The sequence below is a fragment of the Myripristis murdjan genome, chromosome 3, assembly GCF_902150065.1.
Source record: "Myripristis murdjan chromosome 3, fMyrMur1.1, whole genome shotgun sequence".
NCBI classification, from domain to species: Eukaryota; Metazoa; Chordata; class Actinopteri; order Holocentriformes; family Holocentridae; genus Myripristis; species Myripristis murdjan.
Window position 1 is genome coordinate 15,561,543 of NC_043982.1, and position 24,391 is coordinate 15,585,933.

Below are 24,391 nucleotides of genomic sequence, written 5' to 3' on the forward strand. Positions count from 1 at the left end.
ATTTTCTCGGATGGAGTGCCCTGTCTCCTCCTATTTTAAAAAGTCTCTAGCATGGCTATGTGTCCTTTTTCATTAGTGGGGCATATGATTCTTGCTCTACTGGAAAAATGGTAGAATAGCTGTTCTGTCATTTGCCACATAGCCACTTGATGTGTCACTCTTGCTGTCCTCACCTTATCTCACACCTCCTAGTTTGCCTATTTTTATTCCCATCACCCCCCACCCCCTTCCCGGCTGTTGTAAAAGAACTGTCATGCTCACACCAACTGTGTGTAAGCTGCTGGTGTGTTTTTCGGGTGATGTGACCCAACTGCGCAGTGGGGACAGCAACCTTGAGGCTGTCACAAGGGGACTTAGGTTGCGAGCATCAGATGTGACATGTGGCCTTGGCTCAGTGCCTGATAGTGAAGCCCTGCTGTCAGAGTAAGGGAGAAGGCAGCTGAGCTTGTGGTGCTGCATCGGTAGGTTTGCTGTTGACGCTTCCCTGCCATCCTGTCTCCAGGATGTTACCGGCAGGTTTTCCTCTCCTGCTCTGAGCACTCACCACCTTGACACCATCTTAGTGTTTCTTGGTTGCACGTGTCATTTGGTGAACACCTTGCCCTTCAGTATTCTGCCATTCTGTCTTCCTCTATTGCCCGTGTCCCCTCTCCCTACTATTTCCTTATTCCGCCCACTCCTTCCCTCTCTTCCCCTGTTTCAGCCGGTCACTGTTTTGTATTTGGGGTCTTCATCAGATTTGATTTGTTATCAAAACCACATTGTTTGCTGTTTTTCAAATGCAAAGGGTCAGTCAGTGTGTTCTCTGTGAAGCAAATATCACTGTTTCGGTAAGCCACAAGGAACACAGACTGAGCATGAGTGTTTGTGCACAGTTGCAGAAGTGTTGGTTAACCTTCCCCATCTCACAGTCAGATTTGACAGTATGTGTTTGTGCTCAAGCTTTCCATTTACATGTTAGTTATTTTAGACATCATATACACCCACATCATTTTATCTGCATATGAGCAATTTTACAAAGGAGATAAATGTAGGAAAGAGGCTGTGGGTGGTGTTTTAATTGTTATTTTTAATGCAAAGGCAGACAAAGGCTTGGATATGTTATTATGAGACACAGGTTGCAAGGGGAAGTTAGAGGGAAGGGTGAGAGGGGATCAAGGCTGAAATTTCCATGCTGTACTGTGTCTTTTCATCTGTGTTGCCAGCTGGGTTCATAGGTTAATGTTCTCTCCATTTGTGTTTTAGGGCAACACCTGGAGCATAGAGCTGCTCTGCCTACCTACAGATATTGGTAAGTCAACTTTACTGTGCACGTTGTCATGATATGTAATGCTGAGGAATGTGTGAGGACTATTTTTTTTAGTGTCTTAAGAAGGCCAGTTGTTGCAGACACACTTAGGACATGGCAACCTTTGCATCTGATGTCATTTGCATATTAGGGACAGTATTCTGACATGGTGATTATGAATTCGGAATACATAATACATTTCAAGCTCAAAGTTTCCTTAAAGCTGTATATATTGCTACTGTTCTTGCTTCCTGTGCACTTCTAGAATGTCCTTACTTCCATATGCTCTGCAGTGTGTTTTGCTGCTTGCTGATATAGTGAGTCATGTTCTTGGACACTGAACAGACATAGCAGCCTCTGGGCCTCAGGGATCTCCTTAGCCAGCCTGGTTGTCTAGTGACTCTTGCCATTCTGGCATGCAAAAAAGAAAAGAAAAAAGAAGACAACAATGAGGGGAGGGGATGAAGAGGGGGAACAAAGTACAAAATGATAGAAGAAAGGAGTTAAAACAAGGGTGTGGTCAAGAAAATTTCTCATGATGAGCGAGAGAGGAGGTTCATTTAACAAGGTGATGTGTCTGCGCAAAAGTCAGTAGACCTTTTTACAGCAGCCATTTTGACACGAAGTAGCAGGGAAATCAGAGGTGTTGCTGATAACATTAAAGTTATGCTCCATTTTCAATGGACCAGAGTCTTTCAATGATCCAGCTTGAACAACAGCAGGACCCTGGCTCTGTTAGACCTAAATGGAACAGAACCTTAACTAATATCATTAGAAACACCTTGTGTTTACCTCGATGTTTCATGTCAAAAAGCCTGCTGTGAAAAAGGTGTATTTAAGACATGGGCTATATTTACATTAAAGACCTTAATGCTAAATTATAATTGATTTTTTTATTTTACTCAGGTGGGAACGTTTTACCTTGACTGTCCACAATCATGTGATCCATATCTGACAACAATGTCAACCGGTCTCTGCCCTGCCACATGCACAGTCAATTCATATTGTAACAGTGAATAAAATAGTGATACAAGCATTCATTTCTCCGATTTTTGCTGTGGAGGTCAGATGAATTAGATTGACATGGAAGACTGACTTTGATGACTATGTATTTTTGTTCAATTTGCAAACTCACCATCTCTCCACTTTAGCCCCTCATTGTTGCTGCCCTCCAGTTTTTGTTTAGGCCTGCCACTTCCGACACTGAATGATTACACGCTGACAGTGATGTGCACCTGCATAGTGTACAATATAGGATTATATGAGAAAGTGATTTGAAAAGACTGCATTTTTGTGTTGATATTCCTCAGCAAAAAAAAAAAAAAAAAAAGGTTTGGTCAATTCAGCTTGAAATGTGAACATTCCAGCAACATGAATACTTCAGTGGAGACAGAGGGACTTGAAAACTGAAGGTACCCCATGCAAATCAAGGGAAGTAGCCAGGAGGGAGAGGTCACTTATAAGAGGTAAAAAAAAATATATATTAGGAGAGATGAGATGGAGAGGTTAGGAAGGAAGTGCGGGGAGGGAGAAGATGAGGAAGGAGACAGTGGTGCATGTGGATAAGGAATGAGGGCATCTTGGAAGATCTTGTTTGAAGACATACAGGGGCGGGAGAGGCAGAAACAACGGTTGAGCAATCCAAAACGTTGTGAGCCTCCCCTCATCTCTTATTCATCTGCTGCTGGAATATTCATCCAGTCCACTCCGGCACAGTGCCATCCTCAGAAAGAGAGAGAGAGGGAGATCAACAGAGCTGTGTACTGGAGTGCAATCATCCTGACACTTATTATGTATCTTCGTATTTAATGTCATAGCCACTTGATTAAAGTCATCTTCCAAGATTGATATGTTAATGCTGGAATAGTCACCCAGTAGATCCAGCACCATTTCTGCTTCTGTATAATTGCTCTGTAGACAGCCAAGCATCGCCTACACAACAAAGAGGCTAGTCACAACTTCTTCATATTGGCAAGTCGCAACTTCTTTCCATTGGCAAGACATCCTTTTCCACTTGTCTGCTCATGTTTACCGCTTCTTTCGACTACATCCCACTATGACTGATTGTGCATTAAGGGGATTAGAATGAGATGGGGCAGGGCTGTGCTGGGTTTCAGAGTACGGCCTGCTCCGTGGTCCTACTAAGAACTGTGACTCCAGGACCAGATTACTGATGTGAGCTTCACACCATGCTCACTCTGGACTAGCTCCATAATCAGCTCCTAAATAGGCCTCCGTCCATCTGCATGTCACTGATAGTATTTATGGGAACTCCATGGCTTTTAGGGCTCATATATAGCGCTTCAATAGTAAACCAGTTTTGGGATGGCTGCATTTGGAATTTGAGTCAGCCAGCACCGTGATGCTTCACTTATTCTGATTAAAACCTTTGAAGATGAAGGGGAGGACAAAGAAGCCGGCTGTCTCATAGCTTGTTATAAATCATCAAAAGCAAGAGCGGCTCCATTAATGTGTAGACTGATTCCGTGCGCCCACACCATGAATGTAATGATAACTAACCTCTAATTCAGGGTGGAATTTGATGCCAAGCTATGAAGATGGCCCCTGTCATCATGTATGCTGTTAAATGTTTGAAGAATCATCTGTCATTTTCCCCTTTCTTCTGCTCCCTTCTCCTTCCTGTCCTCTCATGGCACTGAATAATCTGAACCACACAAAGAGCCCTGAACTTTATTATATTGGTTTTGCAGGAGCAAAGTATTTTGAGTGTTGGTGTTGCTGTGTGCGCGTGCGTGTGTGTGTGTGTATTTGTGTGTGTGTGATATAGCATGAAAAATTCTCCCGCTCATTGTTATTTATTCGAATTTGTCTACCCGCTGGCACAAAATGTAGGATGTCACCATAAATGTATGAGGTCCGCTGAGTAAGGTGTGAACAAAAACAGGTAAAATATAATATTTTAAACCATGCAAATCGTCTTTTGTCACCCTGCTTATTCAGTGATCCCTACAGGTCTTTTCAGTTCAATTGATGTGTGCAGTGCTATGCCAGCTGTAAGCTCTGAGTACCAGTCTAACTAAATTAGGTAGTTTTTGTTTTTGATAGGAACAAAAGTATTTCACTGAAGCAGAATTTGACATAATATTGATACACTTGCCTGGCATAATGCAGTACTATCATAAAGGCATTTTTGCTCATTCATTTAAAATTAGTTTGATGGGTTGAATAGAGGCTTTGCGTTTTCGTCACAAATCTCCTAGCAACCACATCTGGTGCCATCACAGAGGAACTGTAGAGAATGGGCTTTGGCCAAATAATGGGTAAAGAATGAGAAGTCAGTTTAATTGTCCCAAACAAACAACTGGTTTTTGGTATTTTTTGGTGGCTTGTTTGTTTGAATAAGACTTTTTGGAAGCACCTTGTCCATAAACACCAATTCAGATATTACTTCCTGAATATGTACCATTTGATTATGCATTTTTATTAATATACCAGAGGTATGGCCATTATTATTCTTGTCTTGTTAGGATTGTGGGGACATGAGGCTGTTTTCAGTTTGGAAAAAAGGCAACATATGACCTTGGGCCTGGGGAGCAAGTCAGAAGGCTAATTTAGCAAATAAACCGATGTTAATGTTAAAAGTCGACTCGTAGCAGCTGCTAATGCGCTAATGCCAGTGTGTACTAGATAGGTTTTCTAGTGCACAAATCCGATGTGTTAACAGCGCTAAACATATGTGGTGATGTGTATGAGTAAGTTTCCCATCAAAGTCGTCACAGAAATTAACCATAAACAAATAGCTGTACCAATGCATGTTTGGTTTACTACCAGATATATAGTGATGACTCCATGAGGGATTATAATGATGTGAGGACTGTGATTCCTATTCTGTTCACTTGCCAAGGTCAGAGCCCAATATCAGCTGGAGAATAACAAGCCTGAAGTTGGAGGGGATTCAGTGAGCATGCTCAATGACACTTAAGCAGATCGGATGGTTGGTGTCACCGGGGCTTGAACCCTGGTCTTCCGGATGAAGGATGGCTTATCCCCTGGTTAACCCTGCTGCCTAGTCATTACTCTTTGGAACAAGGAATATAAGGGTTTTTAGTGCTGGTTTGGAGCTGAGTACAAGGACCAGATCCAGACTGCTGTGACGTAAGAGGATTCAACTCACAGCTGCAATAATCCAGACCTCTTTCGTCATGGGATCAGCGCTGCCGTTGGCTCTGTGTGGTCAGCCAGCCCTGCTGAGCCCTGTCGGACCCCGCTGTGTCCTCTGTTACTACCTCTGATGATCCCTGGCTCGATCCTGAGAGATAGTATTATTAATGCTCTTCATGCTGCAGTGCCGGCTGCATTGGCATTGCTGTATTCCTCCTTTGATTTGACCTTTTCTAAAATTCAGAGACAAAAAAACAAGGTAGACTTCTGAGTGAGCAGGTTGTTTTCACCAATAGCAGTCAAAACATAAACATTATCAGTAAAAACATAAGCCTCGATTAAATGTCACAACATACCTTGTATATTTTCAGATACTTTTTGCAGGAAATTATTCATCACTGGAGATAGGCAATCACCAATTCATTAAAATTTTCACCCAGCATTTCCTTTGCTATGAATGACAAAGCTAATGATGAGAAAAAATATATATGAAATTTTAGTTGTGGTTGCATTAGAGTATGAACCATTAATTTATTGTCATACATGATGATGGTAAAGCTGGTAATAGAACATGTCCTCCAGCTGTGACTGGAGATGGCGGCAATTTTTGTTACATTTTGCAAAATGAGTAATGCTGCATACTGCATAATGCATTTGGTGAAAAAAATAAAAAAAGATAAAAGCCTCATGGCTGGGTCCGAGAGGCTTTCAACTGCCACGGGGTGCCAACAGGCTATGTTTGTATGGGCACATCCAGGCTTTATAACTACTGGCCTAAACTCCCTGAAGTCTTCCCTAGTGTTCCTAGTGTGTGTGGCACTGCAACACCCTTAGTGCAGGCTCACCTAATGTTCTCTATCTGTGATTTGACATATCTGTGATGCGTTTACTATAGCCTGCAGCTTTTCCACTCCTGTTTACTTTGCTCCATGAAAGTCCCATCTTACTTATGACTCACCTCCTCTGGCCAGTATGCTCGATATTAGTGAAGCTCTTTCAGGGATTTAGAAAACAAGGTGTGCACAAACTTGTCACCAAAGTATCAGTATTTTATCCGGATGTCTCTTGGATAGTCTAGGGACAACAATTCAGCCGCTGATTAACTGTTTTGTGGTCTCTTTGTTTGCATGTCTATCTTATGTCTTTAATGATGTCACGACAACAGGCAAGTGGACCCAAATGCAGAAAGGGGAACAAGGGGGACATAGGAAGGTTACATTGTAACCCACGGTTTCTGAGTGCAGAGACTCACTCTTCACCCTGCATATTCCCTATGTACAGGTACTGATCCCCACGGGGGCAGCTGACATGGATACTCTTTAACACATATGACCTGTTGTGGCCACACACCAAGTAACAACACAATGTTGTATAAGCACCGAGCGTATGTGGCCTCTCCGGTTAACCTTGACTGGAACATGTTCCAGAGTGGCTTTTAGCTTAAGAGATAGTCTCTCCGATCAATGAACCTGGGTTAGAATGTAACCCTCTGTTTTCTAGCATGTCTATCCAGCCTACATATTCCATACTTATTTCAAATGAGACATCACCACCACCTGGGTGCTCACCCATGTGCTCAGATAAAGGCTAACTGTTCACAAATATACACTATGTATCAGGGCCGGGTCTAGCCAGGCATGTATGAGGGGGCAGCCACAAATGTTGAGGGGGCATTGTGCTCCAGCACCTTTTACCATGTCTAACTGAATATATTTTGGGGGATTTAGAGGCCACTCACACTGGCAAGTTTGATCCGCGCCCAAGCACGATTGCCCTTAAAATCCGGATTCTATGACCAGTGTGATCGCTCCGTATCGTGCTTGAATACAGTACACTTCCCCCGCTCTGGCACGGTTGGAAGGGGTGTGCTTCTGCACGGTACGGGCGCGTACATGAGCACATGCACGGTCACGCACGCAGTGCACGGATGTAAATCATGCAACTTTCCTCCTGCCTCTGCAAAACTGTCTAATGTGCGCAGCGCGATTACCGGCGAATGGCCGCGTTGCGCAATCAATAATCAACCATGTTGTCTGTGTCATTGTCCGTTGTGCTGCTGCAACTGCGTATAAACAAAAGTCGGTTTCTAATGAAAGTACAGCAGTCTGTGTGCGGAGATCCGGCAGACCTGGTGCTAGCCGGCACCGCGTCGGCACCAGCCGGCACTGGCCGCGGCACCGCGCAGTGTGCGGCCACCCGGTCACCCGGTCTGCCGGATCTGCCAGGTGCCGCTCCGGCTGTCAGTTGGACCTTTCTGAAGGAGGAAGTTACCTCCGAAACTGTCAAGGTAAATAAACATCCCATGTCTGATTAAAACGACCAAAAACGTTTTTTAGTTAAAAGGAAGACATGATGTATTTTAACTACATTGATTTATAATGACGTCGGGCCATGCCTGTTGTTGTCGTATTTCAACGTGATGACGTGCACACCGGGGGCAATCGTGCTTGGGCGCGTTTGGGAAAAAGGTAATGTGAGTGCAGAGTGAGGGATTTTGGCTTTAGCACGATACGGGCTCAAACTTGCCAATGTGAGTGGGCCCTTAGTTTGAGGGGGCACAACATTTATTTGAGGGGGCCAGGCCCCCTCTTGCCCCTGCGTAGACCCGGCCCTGCTATGTATACACCAATGGCCTATATGTAAGATGCCACCAAGGCTTAGCTGGTCCCACCAGATGCTAAGGCCAGCCTTAAATGGGTGGGATGCCCTATTTCCAGGTTGCAAAGCCATCTTTGAAAGAAAAACACATCACTTTGAGCCAAGGCCCTCTCTTGTAAGACCTGTGGTCCCAGAGGCATTGCAGCCTATGCCAGGCCATGTCCTGTTGCAATGTGTGAATTGGGTGCCAGTTGCGACATTCATGCAGTAGAACATGATAAAGGGCTGCCGTACAAATCTCAGATAGAGAGGCATCTCACCACAAAGCCCATGAGGAAGTGAGGCTCCATATGTAATGTGTGACCTTGGTGTTGGAGACTGGATGCCCAAGGCAGTTAGGTCTGCAACAGAAAAAGCGCTGATCTGTTGTCCTTTGGGCACATGTCCGATGAATATACACTGTTAAGGCCCTGATAGGCCTTAACAGAGACTGCCCACTCAACCCCGCTTGACCATTCTGAGGTGGGTGGACTAACCTTATGACCACCTTTAAGAAATAGTGCAATACAGTTGTAACAACCCTCTGCCAGTTTCCGAGGCCCGACATAGGCTGCCTTTATGGCTGCCGGAATTCCACTAAAAGTAGAGTGAGACTTGCCTGCTTCCGACATATGGAGTTTGAAGGAGGATGAGGAGAGGAACAGCATATAGGAGACCTTGTGGCTACTGATGTGCCTTTGCATTCGTGCCCAAGGAAGAATCGTCTCTCCCTACGGAGAAAAAGAGGGTACAGTTAGCTGTCACCCTGGAGGTGAACACAACAGCTATCGCTGTACCAAAGCCGTCTCAGATCTCACTTACAACCTGTGGATGTAGCCTTCATTGTCCAGGGAGGGGTCCCCCCCTGGAGAGCTGCCTGATCCCGTATGAACTTATACCCATTCCCATATCAAACCAGTTCAAGCCAATCTGCAAAGGTAAGGGGAGGCGCCCTAACTGATTAAACACACTGCTGTCTGTTCTCACCTGCACATGGTGGTTCCTCCGCTCTGGCAGGAAGGACAGCAGAGCTAGATAGCCTGCAACTCCAGAAGACTGATGTGCTGTGCTAAGCAGGGTATGTGCCACTGGCCACTGATGACCTTCTCCTTGCAGATCTAAACAAATAAAGTTGTTTTCTACTAATATCAAGAACTGTTGGAATCAAACGCCTCTATCTGTAGTTCACCAAGACCTTACACATCACTTATTTTGTCTAATCAAATAATATATCCAATCATCGAAATCCGAGGTGAAATAGGAGCAGACACTAAAGTAACCATGGTGACTGCATTTTTGGTCCTGCATCTTTTTTATAGATCTGAGTTTTGTGGTGTTACGAATACAACAAATGGGCAGATTCTGAAATGTGGTCAAAATATGGGAGACAAGTGGGAAAAATGAAGCTGCAGGAAAACAGCAAGAGAGCGAAAAAGGTTGACAAGTATGCATTTAGAATCTAGGGCAGAGGAATTATGATACTGACTCAGATTTTCCGAGCTCAAACATTTTTATGTTGGGAAAATGAATTTAAATATAAAAGAAGTGAAAGGCTTAGTAGGGAAGGAGGTGAGATCTTCCTCTTTTGTTAAAGGTAAACTTCAAATCAAGTAAATTAGCATATTTCTTACCATTTATTTGTTTCACAGTTTGTCACACTTTTTCATTTTAGCACACTTGAGACAGAGTTTCAGACAAAATCATTTCTGTCCTATATCTTCCAACAGCGAGGAGTGTCTGCCCTTTAGCCTTGATTACATTCCACAAAACTACTTGATTAGTCCCCTTTTTGAGTTGGTGTAACTTTACATGAATTTTTAAATAGCCCAACTTTGTTGTAATTTCCACATGCATACAGGCAGCAAAAACACTGTTTTTATTTTATTTGTAATTGTATTTTTTATTATTATTATTATTATTATTATTAAATATTTAGACAACTCTGTAGGGAGGTGTCTTGAATAAAAAGTATGATACAGCAGTCAGTTATTTTAGCGTGGTGCACAAACAGAAATGGGGACTAGTTCTGCAGTTTTTAAAGAATACCACACAATTTTACTGTTTATTTTATGACATGTTGCATAACTGTTTTCCTGGTAGTTTTTGCTCCCTGGTGCTCCCAACTTTCTTCCATGAAAAAGGTATCAGACTGGTGAGCAGATGAGAGTGGTGAGCAGATGCAGACTCTGTCTGCATCTGCTCACCACTCTTACATTCTTAAGTTACCTCCCTATATGCTTTGCTCAGAAAGGAGGACTGCATTGCCTGGGATTTTGTTCATGTATGCAGAAATAATAAAATAAATGCTGCACAGATAGGGAAATGTTAGCGAGAGTTGGATGTCAATATTTCTTGCCATGAAGGTCATACAAAATAACAGTTATTTTGCCTACCGAACAATGATTATAGTTACCTAACTTGCTGAGCCACCTAACAAGGACACGGGGCACATTTCATGACAGCTGTGGATTAACACAAATTAATTTCATTATAGATAAGACTTTTGGCCTATTGAATGCGGTTTCACAAAAGCACCCAAATGAACTCAGGGGATTAGTTCTTTCCTGACTCGATAGGTGAAGCTCTGTAGCCTTTTCATCAGTACCTTTACTCTTTAAAATAAGCAATATTCCTACATTTCCCATTGTGAAATTCACTTGCACATACTCTGATGTTGTGCATAACTGATGCTGATGCTCCTCTCCGTAGCCAGTTTTTGGGCCAAAGTCATGTAGCTCCTACATGACCGTATCAGTGAGCACCAAGGCATTGCTGCAGTGGCATTAGACTCGTTTCCACCGCAGGGACTTCGGGGTAATTTTACGGGGCCGGGGCCGTTGTTGCGTGTCTCCACTGCACACTGTAAAAACGCCAACTTATGATTTGTTATCCTAACCTGTTTTTTTAAGTCAAGTGAACAACCACTTGGGCAATTTGCTGAGCTAACTTGAAAAAACAAATTTACACAATGTTTCTCAAAAATAGTACTGTCAATGTGAATAGTTTAGTTCAGACAACTATTGTTTGTGAGTTATACAGCACTATAAAAACTCCAACTTATGAACTGTAATTCTAACCCATTTTTTAAGTGGAATGAACGACCATTTGGTCAAGATGCTTAGCTAACACAAAAAAACAAGTTTACTCAATAAATTAGTTGAGAACAATCACTTGTGCGACTTGTATTTGTATATATATATTTTTAATTTAATACATTTTTTCTTTCATTTATAATTATTTGTCGTTTCTCCTCCCTAATGTGCAATAACCTGAGACTTGTCTGTTGTCTTATTTCATTGCTAAATGGCATATTCACAAATGTCGTCACACTAACCAAAACCATCTCATTTGCATATATTAGGACCATTAGCCACTCCACGAATATGAAAGCCTTTAAAAATTTTAATTTATTTGTTCTTTTTAATATATTTATGTAATATGATATTCTGAAAATTTGTCCTTGAAAGTATGTCACCCCCTGGCGATTGTCTCTGTATGTTTTGTGTGTTTTAATGATAATAATTTTAAAAAATTACAAAAATATGTATTTATATACAGTAGGCTACAGGCCAAAAGTTTGGACACACCTTCTCATTCAATCCGTTTTCTTTATTTTCATGACTATTTACATTGTAGATTCTAACTGAAGGCATCAAAACTATGAATGAACACATGTGGAGTTATGTACTTAACAAAAAAAAGGTCAAATAACTGAAAACAAGTTTTATATTCTAGTTTCTTCAAATAGCCACCCTTTGCTCTGATTACTGCTTTGCACACTCTTGGCATTCTCTGGATGAGCTTCAAGAGGTCGTCACCTGAAATGGTTTTCACTTCACAGGTGTGCCTTATCAGGGTTAATTAGTGGAATTTCTTGCTTTATCAATGGGGTTGGGACCATCAGTTGTGTTGTGCAGAAGTCAGGTGACTACCTCTTGAAGCTCACGGAGAGAATGCCAAGAGTGTTTTGATTCCTTCAGTTAGAATCTACAATGTAAATAGTCATGAAAATAAAGAAAACACATTGAATGAGGTGTGTCCAAACTTTTGGCCTGTACTGTATGTACTTCCGCCATAAAACTCAACAGAAGAAGAAGAAAAATACTTCCCGGAAGAAGAAGAAGAAAACAAAAGAAAACAAAACAACTATAACCTGCCTCCCACTCCCACTTGTTCACGCCACATTTTAGATTTCCAAGGAGATGCGTGCCACAGATGGGATAAAAGACGAAGAACAGAGAGGTTTTATGTTTTCGGCATGAATATGCATGAATAAGGTGAGTGTTGTCAACTACATTTACTTTTGTAACAGCTAACGTTACAGCTTCTCTGTAGTTTCCTGTCAGTTAAAATCGAAGACGTGCTACATGACGTATTCAGTGAATCAGAAACTATCCATTTGTTTGCTAGCTCTGTATGTCGGAGCGCAGCGGTCCACAGAACTGCCACCAGCCAGCTAGCTGCAGGGGGCGACTTCCCCGGGCTTTGACCTTAGTCTCCAGGGAAAACCGGTGTAAACTGATGACCCATACACCGGGTTGCAGTGGCCACACTGCCTACGTGTGTCGCACGGCTCTGGTGCGGCTCTCCTCTCCCCTCTGGCTTTCACGCGTGCCGCAGGCAGGAAAAACAGGGAGTAAGTTATTTTGATGTAGTTTTCCCCCAAACCGACTTATCGATCACTGGCTAACAGCAGCACACTGGCTTAGCTTGTCTATTCAGAGAAGAGGTATCACTTCGGCTTATTTTTTCAATCTGTGTTATCACAGGCATACTACTGCTCATTCATTGGTAGCTGAATTGTTAGGTCTGTTTGATTACTAAATTGCAAGTTAACTCTGATGGATAACTAGACATTAACAGAAACAATAATATTGTCAGCAGGTATAATCTGCCAGCCATAAAATTGATAGTGTTATCAATTATTATATAATATACATAAAAAAGATAAGACAAGCAGAAAAATCTGTGATTGAATGAATATTGATCACAATACATTCTATGTATTTGAATTTGTCATGTACCCTTTTTTGAGTACAGTTTTAACTATTTTGTTGTTTTGATCTATTTTTAGGAGTTGAATGCAGGGTAAGGAGTGCAAGTTTTCACGCCCTGATCGAGAGGTCCTCTTCAAGCATTACAGACTTCGACATTGCCAAGGGGCGATTCTGGCCACTGCTGTGCCTGTACACAGACTGCGTCTGCACTTTCAAGACAACTGGTGCACTGAAGTCCCATCTCACTAGAGCACACAAACAGGCCTCTAAACCTAAAGAGCATATCACTTTTTTCTGTGAACTGTGTGATTTCAAAGACCTTTGCACATCTGCTAAATATAGTAAATCTCTGTGACTGTAATGTTTAACCTTTAAAAGAAAATATTGTTACATGAATGAAGTTGTTATAATTTGTGAGTTTTGGTGCTGGTTTGTCATGTTTTTTTTTTCCCCTAAAGAGATAGAATATTTTAAATCATTGTGCAAAAAAGAAAGAGGTACTTGTACAATTATTGACAAAGCACTTTAAAAAAAAAAAAAAAAAAAAGTAAAATTATTGAGTCAGTCACAGCAAATGTTTTTCATTGTTATTAAAAAAAGAGTTACGTGTTCTTGAGTGTTCTTGTCTGTTACTGAGAAGGGTCCAGCAGCAGCTTTCAGACTTAAGGCAGAATGCTCATATACAGCAGTCAGTTTTGTTGTAGTTATCCCAACTTAAAAGCATGCTTTTTTGTGTTAACCTGTTTATGTAAGTAAATTAAGCTAACTTAAAAATGTAAGGCAACCAGCTGCACATCCTTTTTGAGTTTACTGAACTTCTGGGCACCCAAGTTGCATTAACTGCAAATCTTGAGTTTAAATAAAAGTTAGCTCAACAAAACATATACAGTCCAGTGTACCTGTAATTATAATTTTACTGAACAAACAACTTCAAGTTGGCTAAACTTAAGAATTTAAGTAAAGTTAACCTATGTATGTTAGTACATCACAATAGTAATTTTGAGTTTTTTCAACTTGACATAACAGTTTGAGTAAACAAGCAGTCTAACTCACAAATTTAAGTTGTTTAAACTTTACAACCCCAGAAGTTGAAGAAACTCAAAAAGGCTGTGCAGGTGGTTGCCTTACATTTTTAAGTTTTCTCAACTTCAGATTTTTTACAGTGCAGGAACCACCCCTGAAGGAGAGAGTTCCTGAACTTTTACAGGGGCTAAAAAAAGGCCCTGCCTCGGGGTAGGGACTCTGAGTGGCCCCCGAAAAACTCCTGGGTGGGGCTTCACGGCGCGATGTGGTGTTAACAGAAACCAACAAAATAGCTGGCATTTTATGGATGCTAGCGTTAGCTTTAGCTAACGTTAGCTAACGTTGGCATCCCTAGCCACACGGCCAACACTACAAAGCTAACGCTAACGTGCAAGCTAACGTGCTAGCTGACGCTAACAACAGCCTTTTTAGCCGGCATTTTTAGGGATGCTAACATTCGCTTTAGTGAACATTAGCTAATGCTAACAACACGCATTGTGATGCCCCGGTCAAAATGGTCGTGCAACGACTACGTCACATCCAGAGCCCGGTAACTTTACAGGAACCTTCCTCCTACTCGGCCTCCTCAGTGGAGACACGGCAGCTGAGAGGGCCGAGCGAGAGGACGATCCTGTAGGAGCTCCTGCCCCCCAAATACTACCAGGAACTTCTTCGGTGGAAACGGGCCTATAATCTGCCAGTTTAGTTGTTGCAGTTTCAGCAGGACCAGGGGATCTTTTTATTTTCTCAACCTCAATATAGAAGGGAGTTATTCATTAACTAGAACATAGATTTCTTTTAAATACCCTCCCCTTTCCCCACCCCTCTCAGTTGCTTCAATCAGGAAGCTGAACTGAATCTGAACTCATGGCACATTAAAGAAGTTACTTTATTTATTACGTCTGGTTCACACACCATATTCACTCTCAGTAGACACAGCAACACTGAATAACATGCTTCGGTGTCAGTATTGACACACACACACACACACACACACACACACATATTTTTAAATACCCTATGTATCAAAATCATGGACTTTGGTCTTGTAACCCACCAATCACCCACTACTCTCCATAGTAGCTATATCCTTTCTTCTCCATATATGTAATATCTGTGACAGCAAACAATTACTAGCTATTTATTTATTTATTGGTACTGTCCACTAGTATTTCTTTTTTGTTCAACATTATTCAGTGTTAGAGCTGTAGTATATACAGCTGGCTAGTCACGTACTAACTTAGCATCATCAGCACTCATTCATTTGTAGCACTCAGATTGCAGAATATCTGGGCTCCATATAGTCCCCACATCCAATCCATCTGGGAATTTATGATGAGAATTTGCAACAAATGAGTAAATTGAGATTGCATTTTTAACTTTGAGGAAAAATGAAAAACATAGGCACAAGACTGTGTGGTTAACAGCCATAGCTCGGTAAAGGACTTCAATTTCCACGGTGCTTTAGCCATTGCTGGTTTCAATTGAATAGTGAGATCTCTGGGATATTGCTTTAGTTATTTATTTATTTATTTTTTGATCCCGGACTGTCTCAAATTGTACAGCATGTCACTGAGATTGAATTCTTGAAAGGACATTAGATTGAACCCATATAATAAGATGGGCTTTCTTTCAAACACCTCTGCAGGGTGTTAGGATACTATGGGATGTAACAGAGAACAGATGTAGTTTCCGTGTCGGATCGAAGCTGAGGAGAGAGTGAGAGAGAGACTATGACAATGTAACAGCTGCTCTGTCCTCATGTTTGATCATGACACGTAAGGGTATTGCAGTCGGTGCCAAGGAAACGTATGTGTCTAACGATAAATTAGCTGATTTTTCAATATAGAGGTTGAAACATTCACAGTTGATTATGAGAAAAATCATGTAACTGAGGCATTCATTTTGGGCTTTTATTTGGTATCACCTGGCACACTTGGAATTGTAACATAGGGGGGAAAGGTTTCACAACAGGCACATTAGTTAACCGAATGGCAACTGGCTGTACAATAGAGTCGTAACCACTGCCTTGGCATTTGGTTCATCTTTGTAAATCTGAAAGTGATTGTATGATCGATTGTCTGACCAAATACATTACACTGTCAAATTGAGCCATTTTTACTTGTTGAATGTTGACAAATACAAGTAGACAAACAAGGAGGATCCCCTGCCAACTGCAATGGGGCTGCTAATCAATGATTACCTGTAATCAGTGGCCCTTGGAAAGACTGCCTGCCCCCTCGCGTAATGCTGCTTGTCATTATCTTGCGACTCTGATATAATTAAGCTACCATACCAAGGAAAAGACGCAACTCAACTCCAACAATTTGTGCTGGTGCTGGTAGGCTAAATTGGAACTTAACACATATAGTAGAAGACCAGGCAGAGACTCAATGTTTTGCCCCTGAGGAAAAAGAAAAAATAAGAAGAAAAGAAAAAGACAAGTCTGTGTTTGGCCATGTATTGTATGTTTGAATAGTTAAGGTAGAGTACGCCTTACTCCGCAGGTGGCTACAGGTGTGTGGCTGCAACTGACTAGCTAGCATTTTTTTTTTTTTTATTACCCCCATCCCTTCCCATTAAAATATAATTAAAAACAAAACGCACAGTATCTGGATTGGATCCATATCTATCCTTACTGCACTGTAATGTATTCTGATACATTAACTTTTAAATGTGGTATTGTTCTCTCCGGGGGCATTAGTTAGAGTCTTGGCAGTTTGTCTGTATGAAATGACAGGAAATCTATAGTCTTTTAAAGTGCTTGCTGGATGTAATGCATTTACCAGCTTGTTATCTTTTCACTTTCAGCAGGATTGTAGAATAAGATGGGAAAGACAGCAGTATTTAGGGTAGAGGAAAGTTTTCACAGCAAGACAGCTGCTTCTATAGGTAGGTCTGTGTGTGTGAGAGAGAGAGAAAGAGAGGAAGAGAGAGAGAAAGAGAGAGAGTGAGTGGGAAAGAGAGAGTGAGAGACAGTGTTTGCGTATGTACACATGCATGCGTGTGTCTCAGCATCTTCCCTTTGATCACTAAAGTCAGTCTGACTGTCCAACCTGACTGTGGTTTTTCAGAACATTATAGCAAAGGCAAAGCTACCAGACTGCGACCAAAATGGTAGCACACCAAACGTTTTCTTTGTGGAAAGTTCATATTTGACCTGGTCGTATTCGTGACTGGCAAAATGTTTTTATCAGGTAGATTTTTTAGTGTGAGCACTGCATGGTACAAAACATATTTCCCGTTCAATCAACTTGGGCGCGGCGCAGAAACTCTTAGGGGCTGTGCCTGAGTCTTATGATGGCAGGGAAAACACTGGCAGCCCTGGCATTCACAACTGCCAGGCAAAGCAGGGCAGACGCAGGATGATGACGCCGAGCTTGAAGAGGAGCCTCCTGTCTCACCTTGTCGAGGTAACACTGAGATGAAGCTGGCCTCATTACCAAACCCAGGCACTGACTGTTCCTGCTTGGCACAGTTTCCACAGAGTGATGTGGGCAAGATTTCCCCAATGAAATCTAGGTTTAGCAATCCACTATCTTAAAATAGCTTTGAATCATGCATTATTACATAGCGGGCCTGCCTCCCCTGTCAGGCTACATTTGCTGCTGTGCTTATTGTCTCCTTGTTTTCTCCAAGCTTCCACATCTGAAAAAATTCCCAAAACTCATTAGCATAGCTTTATAGTTGGCATGAAGAGACTCACAGATCACTTCTCTGTCTCTCAAAGTAAGTGCACTTAAAAAAATCCTCAGTAGATTATGCAACATGAATGAATAGTTATTGTCATGTTGTGAAGTTTGAGATAATAAGAGAGCAGTCACTATTCTCATCTAGTCGCTGTTTACCTTTGTTGCTGGGGGAATGCAGACAGTGGTAGTGCTTCATTTGGGACATGAGTGTATGCACTGTGTCTCTGTGTGTGTTTGTGTGTGTGTGTCTGCACAGAGTAGAGGTGGGCAGATTTCAATCTCCCAGCCTGACTCTTTGTGTTTCCCTTGGGCTCAGTAAAGCATGAAAAATGTTAGGGGACGTGACAGCCCCTCCTGAAACTGCCAGCACTTCAAGAGGACTGATGTGACAGTTTCACACAATCACACACACACACACACAAACACACACACAGACACAGTGCATACACTCATGTCCCAAATGAAGCACTACCACTGCCTGCATTCCCGCAATCAGGCAGTCAGTCACCACACACCAGAGCCAATATATCGATCAGAATCCATGTTCTTTGCTTACACAGTCACATTTGCCCAAGACAGAGACACACACATACTATTCATACACACAGATAAGCAAAATGGCATTAGAGCATGGGCTTGGACTGATAATCAAATCCAAGCCTTTCTGTCTGTCTGTCTTTTGTTCCTGTCAAGAATGGCAGTGCTCAACTGTGCGACTGAGTAGACAGTGTCTAGGTGATTAATCCTGGCCTGTCTGCTGGCCAGCGCTGATACTGAGACCAAACAAAAACTCACGACGCTCAGCAGCTTTCATCTTCTCTTGTTCCATTTCAGTACACGAGGATGTACGTGTGTGCAGCAGGTTAAGGCTGATGGGGTGTGTAGTCAGAATGTATGTGTGTATGTACATTGTATGATGTGACAGCTGATGAATATTTTCCTCCTGCCTTCCCTGGAGGATGGTGAGATTGACCCAGCCCAGAAGTGATTTCATGTGCCTGCCACCAAAATGCATTAGTGGGCCAAGGCCATTACTGTTCAGCCTGTCTGTCTGTCAACAAGATAAGGGAATATTTGCTGGCCCGATATTGCTTGCTGCATTTTGTGCTGTCACTGAATACAATGAGCATCACCACATTCAATGAATATTATTAGCATTTTTCTCGGGACTCTGTCAGTGTGGACCACGGCTTTCTGAGAGCAGAAGTAGAAGCTGTTTTGACTGTGGTCTGATATTGGAACAGACCCTTGGAAAATAGAGTTGATACTGCAGTGTGTTGTCCACTCTAAATATAATAATGACACAGCTGTCCAAAATATACATTCACTAGAAGCATCACTGAGCAGTTTCAGTGTTCTGCTGCTGTTTTTGTTTGTATTGTTTTGTTTGAATAGACCTGAAAAAGTGTCATAAAAACTGCTGTTGATTAATGGTTGAGAATGAATAGCGAGGAGAGGTTGAGGAAGGAGAGTGTCAGTAAGAAGTAGGATGGTGGATTCCATTTCACAGCGGTCAGGTGGATGACAGTGTCACCTCATCTCTCCCGACTTACCGTTCAGTAGGAGTGACAGGTCAGTTTAGCGTCGGGGATGTTGTCCAGTTGACTCTCCACCTGTCTAAAAATTCATTATATCCTTGCAACGACAGGTTATGGACATTATGGATTTACCCTGACTGTTGCCATGTCCCCCACTGCCGCAGATCTCAGTGATGTGGCTAATAACTCCAATAGTTCTTTTCAAATTTGCTGTGCATTTTCATGACCCCTAGAGGAGGCCTCCTATCGATTTCAGTGACCGTCAGAAAGGTTCAACTATCAGTTTGTGAATGCGATAACTCCAGTAGTTTTTATTGCAAGCCAATTTGCTGTATAGAGACAATGGTCCTGTTCAGACCTGGTGTTTTGTATCTAGATTCAGCTGAATTCAGTTGAAAGGGTTGTAGTCCATACCTGGCATTTAAACTGTGTGACCACTTGTGTCCCTGCAAATATGTATTGCATCATTACCATTAATTTTTACCCCGTTTCCGCACTCCAAGTGAATATAAATGATTTCCACTATAGACCATGTTTCACACACTCTTACTTTTTTTAATGGATTTTTTGTAATTTTGAGATATTGCGGATATTGTGGAAATGAATGTGTGAATCTACATGGAGATGACTAGGCCATCCTTCATTTGTGTTGACACTGTAAAACATAATGTGGAACACTGCGTCCAAGGCCACCTCGTAATGTGGTCAGACCTGTATTGAGTGCTGTCCACTTCTGATTAAAATACCCAGGACGGATGTTATCCTAGGTCTGAGCAGTGCTGTTGTAACACAATGTCACTGAGGAGTCAGGTCATGTCAGGGATAAACCTTGCTGTTTTTCACCAGTGGCATGACTAGTTTTGTAATTCACTTTACCCCTATCCCCAAGGCATTCCATGTTAAACAGGAACTATACAATTTTGCCATGGTCAAAGAAAGGGTGGACATTAAGACTCGACTGACAAAAACATGGAGTAAGCACGTACTCTGTCAATAAAGCAGTCTAAGTTAGAGAGATGTGCAGACCCAACCATCAAATTATGTGCCTGTTGTTTTGTCAGCTGAGTCCAAAGGGTCCTCACTTCATTCGACCCTCAGCAATTAATAATGCACCTTTAACTGTTTTAAAGAGTAGTAATTAGGGCTGTCACTGTTTCCCAAAATGAAGTTTGTACAAATCCGAAAGTAAAAGAGAATTTGTTCAAACTAATTTGAACTTTTATGTAATCAAAATCTTCTATCATAACCCCACACACACACACACCAGCACCACCACCACCACCACCCAACACTATACCTTTTCATAATTACAAGCAATCCTAAAACAATTACTGCCATCAGTTTGGATAGTTGTAAGTGCGTATTGCCTCTCGACAGCACACACCTGAGAGAGAGAGGAAGACAGAGAGAGGGAGAGAGTGCGTGTGCGTGTGTGTGTGTGTGTGTGTGTGTGTGAGAGAGAGAGAGAGAGAGAGAGAGAGAGAGAGAGCTACTGCTACAATTACAATTGCTACAATTATGAACGCACTTATTGTTACAGTGTATGTAACAAGCTCCTAATGGTGGATAGAGCTGCTGTAGTGGGTTTTGTGCCCACATGATTTGATCAGTTTGGACGACTTGTACAGCTCCAGTCTGCAGGCTGAGCACTCAGCACTCAGTCAAGGGAGGCAGGGAGGAGAGACAAGATACAGACACATGCAGCAACAGCACACAGGAAGCATTATACCTGAATATGAATTACTTAATATCAATTTTGAATGTGAACACATCACATCACAGTTTGATCAGTCAGTATTTTGATATTTTTGATTATCCAATATTCGAAAAAAGTGACAGCCCTTGTGGCAATACTATTACTTTAAATGGAGTTTGTCTGTTTGTTTGCTTGTGTGTTAAATTTTCTGCTGGTCTGTTTTAAGCAATAGAGCACTAAAAGCCTGCGTGTTAAAGTAAATAGCATCACAGCTGTAATCATAACTGTGAACACTTATGATTTTGTAGCAACAATTTTGTTTTTATCTCAACTAAAACGCTGAAATAAAGTTGTGATTACCTTTTTTAATGCTCTGCCAAAAAGTATAGTTCCCCAAACTAAAGCTTGTTTAGCAACATGAAGCAATCTGAGGGTCGACTGTTTACAGCCAACATGCAACATTACATTTGTCACAATGTTACTTTCTAGCCAGCTGTTAAAAACGTGGAGGGCCTATACGTCTGTCTTGTAGCTTCTGTGACGCTACATGATGAGAAGTTTAATTGTTAATCATATTGGTTGGTATTCTTCCGGCGCCGACGCGAGTGGCAGCCTTTTCAGCAGCTCCGTGTATGTCCGTGTTTGTTGTTTACTTTTTTGTTTACTTTTTGTTGAGTTGTTCCGTTTTTTATTTTCGTACCTCCGTGTGCTACCTGACTATGGATCTTCACCCGGTGAAACTCGTTTACTCGAGAAAACAAAATAGATAGATTACGAATTTCCTGCAGGATGAATAAAGTATCTATCTATCTATCTATCTATCTATCTATCTATCTATCATCTATATGAACAGTAACATTTGCCTTGTTGTGGTTTTCCTCCCCAGACTCAAAATCCAAACCAAAAGTTATATTTGTGAGCATATCAATTGTCAGCGACATGAAGAGTGTTGTTTCAGCTGGCAGTTTCCAGTTAGCTGAAGAGAAGCAGAGTCACCTGTAGGTGACAGATAGCCAGCTGTTACTTTGACAGCTGTTGTAGCAGAAGAATACAGATAAAATGATGAGACTGGGATGATGTAATAAATAAGACACGGTTCTCGACCAATCACACTGCTTGAACAGACACCTGTCTTGCATAATGCTTGATAATGAATCTTGGGGGAATGCTGGTAGTGTGATATCATATTTATGCCGAAGTAAGGGATTACTGATAATGCACTCTAATGTGAAAATGGACAGAGCTGTGAAATGATTGTGTAAGAACATCCAAGGCTAATATTGACGGCTTTGCTTTAGAGATTTGTACGTGGTCTTTCCTGTTATTTCAGGACTCGCTCACAAATAGTCAGTGGCTAATCCTCTGTCAAACAGAAATGAATACAGGGGCTCCTTTTTGTGTTGTATGTTCTCAATCCTCATTTTATAAGCAGACGGAACAAACAATCATCTTGTTAATTAGCATCACCCCTATAATCTTTATTACCGTGCCTATTTTGATTTGGTTAGTGGATTTATACCTATTTATTTTGTTGTCAGTTGTCCAGCTGGTCTGGGTGGCTTAGGGTGATGTGCGAGGAGGAGACTTGTCATGCAAATCCAAAATGCTGTACCTGCTACTAACATGTTGGTGAGTGAGCAGTGGTGTCAGACAGTAGTAATGAAAAATTGATGTTTTTGTCTGATGTTGTGTCAAGACTGCTTTTTCTGTCTCCTCTCCAAGCTGATAATATTACATTTTAGGATAGTCTAATATGTTCTCTCTCTCTCTCTCTCTCTCTCTCTCTCTCTCTCTCTCTCTCTCTCTCTCTCTCTCTGTCTTTCTTTTTTCTTTCTTTCTTTTCTCGCTCCCCACTCATCAGTAATTCACACAATCCAGTTGACAACAGCAATTAAACCCTGTGAAATTGTCCCAGTATCTGTTTCCCTCTGGGGCCATTAAGCTGCATTTAGCTCTCTCTAAGCTGGGCCTGTTGCCAGCAAAACTTTGCAGAAAGTGTTTCATCTACCTTCTTAATATGCAGGGTAACATAGCCCCATGCACCACCTGGCCAACCTCAGAGTTTATAAACTGCAGTGTGTTCACACTGCGGGGAACTTGGTTGATGGGCTACTCAATTGTGACCAATTGTGGGCAGTGTAAGAGGCTCTCATTGCATCTGTGTAGTGGCCTTGTGCAGCTACAGTTTGGAACAGACAATAAACCTTTTTTTCCTCTGCTTTGATATCGTGTTTCATGGTTTTGATGAGTTAACACCACCGGCAAGTGCAATTTGGCGTTAAATCAACAAAGCTTTATTTTGAGACGTTGATTTCTGTGGTTTCCGATAAAAGTTGCAGTCATTCATTGCCGTCAGATCAGCTGAGTGTTGCTGGTCACACAACTAGGGCTAGGGCTGAACAATATGGTGAACACAATCATATTGCAATCCATTTTCAGATATTGCTATTGCAATATGATTCACAATTTTAGTAGGAATGAACATTTTTGCATTATAATTTTTTCATTTTCATTGAAAAAACCATTCAAATGATGGTGTTATTTTGCTGGAATTTGAACCACTTCATATGCACACCTTAACAATAGTACTGCACAAGGTCCTATGCCTGCAAATCTGCGAATCGCGGCATTGCACAATCAATAATCAACTGATGATAATAATCAACCAGATCCGGCAGTCCTGACCGGGTGGCCACGCACACCGTGCGGTGCTGGCCGGCACTGAGCAGGCACCGCTCCCCCAAAATTTCACAATGTTTCCAGCCAGGGTAGCTCATGTCACTACTAGGGGAACTGAGCTCCCCTTAGCTCCCCCTTATTTCGTACCCTGGTAGTAAATGTATGGGATACTGTTGATTCTAGAGTACAGAGTAGAGTAGAGTAGAGTAGTAGAGTGGAGTTTTGCAGTACTGTTGTAAAAGTAGCTGTTAAACTGGTTAACAATGTTGTGCTGTATGTGTAGATCAATGTTTTCACATAGCATAGTATACAGTAGTTCACAAAAAGGCTCATAACTAGGACCCTATAAAATCCGTTTTTATTTTTTCCCAAATTCCGTTTTTTCCGTTTTAATTTTTGGAAATTCCGTTTTTTCCGTTTTAATTTTTGGGAATTCAGTTTTTTACCTTTTACTCTTATTTTACTACCAGAAAGAGTGTGTTTTTAATGTTAATGACTAAAATGCACACAAATGAAATAGAAATTACCTTAAATTAATTGAGGTAACAAATAAACAACACTATTTATTTATTTAACAATTATGTTGTTATAGCAATAAAAGGTGAAAATGATATGTTATTAATGATTGAACAATATGTTAAATTATTATTTGTTTTAAAAATGTAAATTACTTATCAAACAGACCTAACAATTCAGCTACCAATGAATAAGCAGTAGTA

At 41.5% G+C, this 24,391-nt stretch overlaps 1 protein-coding gene across 3 annotated transcripts in view; it reads left to right on the top strand.

Annotated features, from left to right (window-relative positions):
- Positions 1-24,391, top strand: part of apba2b (amyloid beta (A4) precursor protein-binding, family A, member 2b) — a 95,034-nt gene that overhangs the window by 24,071 nt on the left and 46,572 nt on the right. For 2 of the 3 annotated variants that reach the window (XM_030045319.1, XM_030045320.1), the window contains one exon: positions 1,246-1,291. The exons of the other annotated variant lie outside the window; for it this stretch is intronic. The gene's annotated coding sequence lies outside the window, so the exon portion shown is untranslated. The remainder of the gene's footprint in view (positions 1-1,245; positions 1,292-24,391) is intronic. 3 annotated transcript variants of the gene reach the window in all.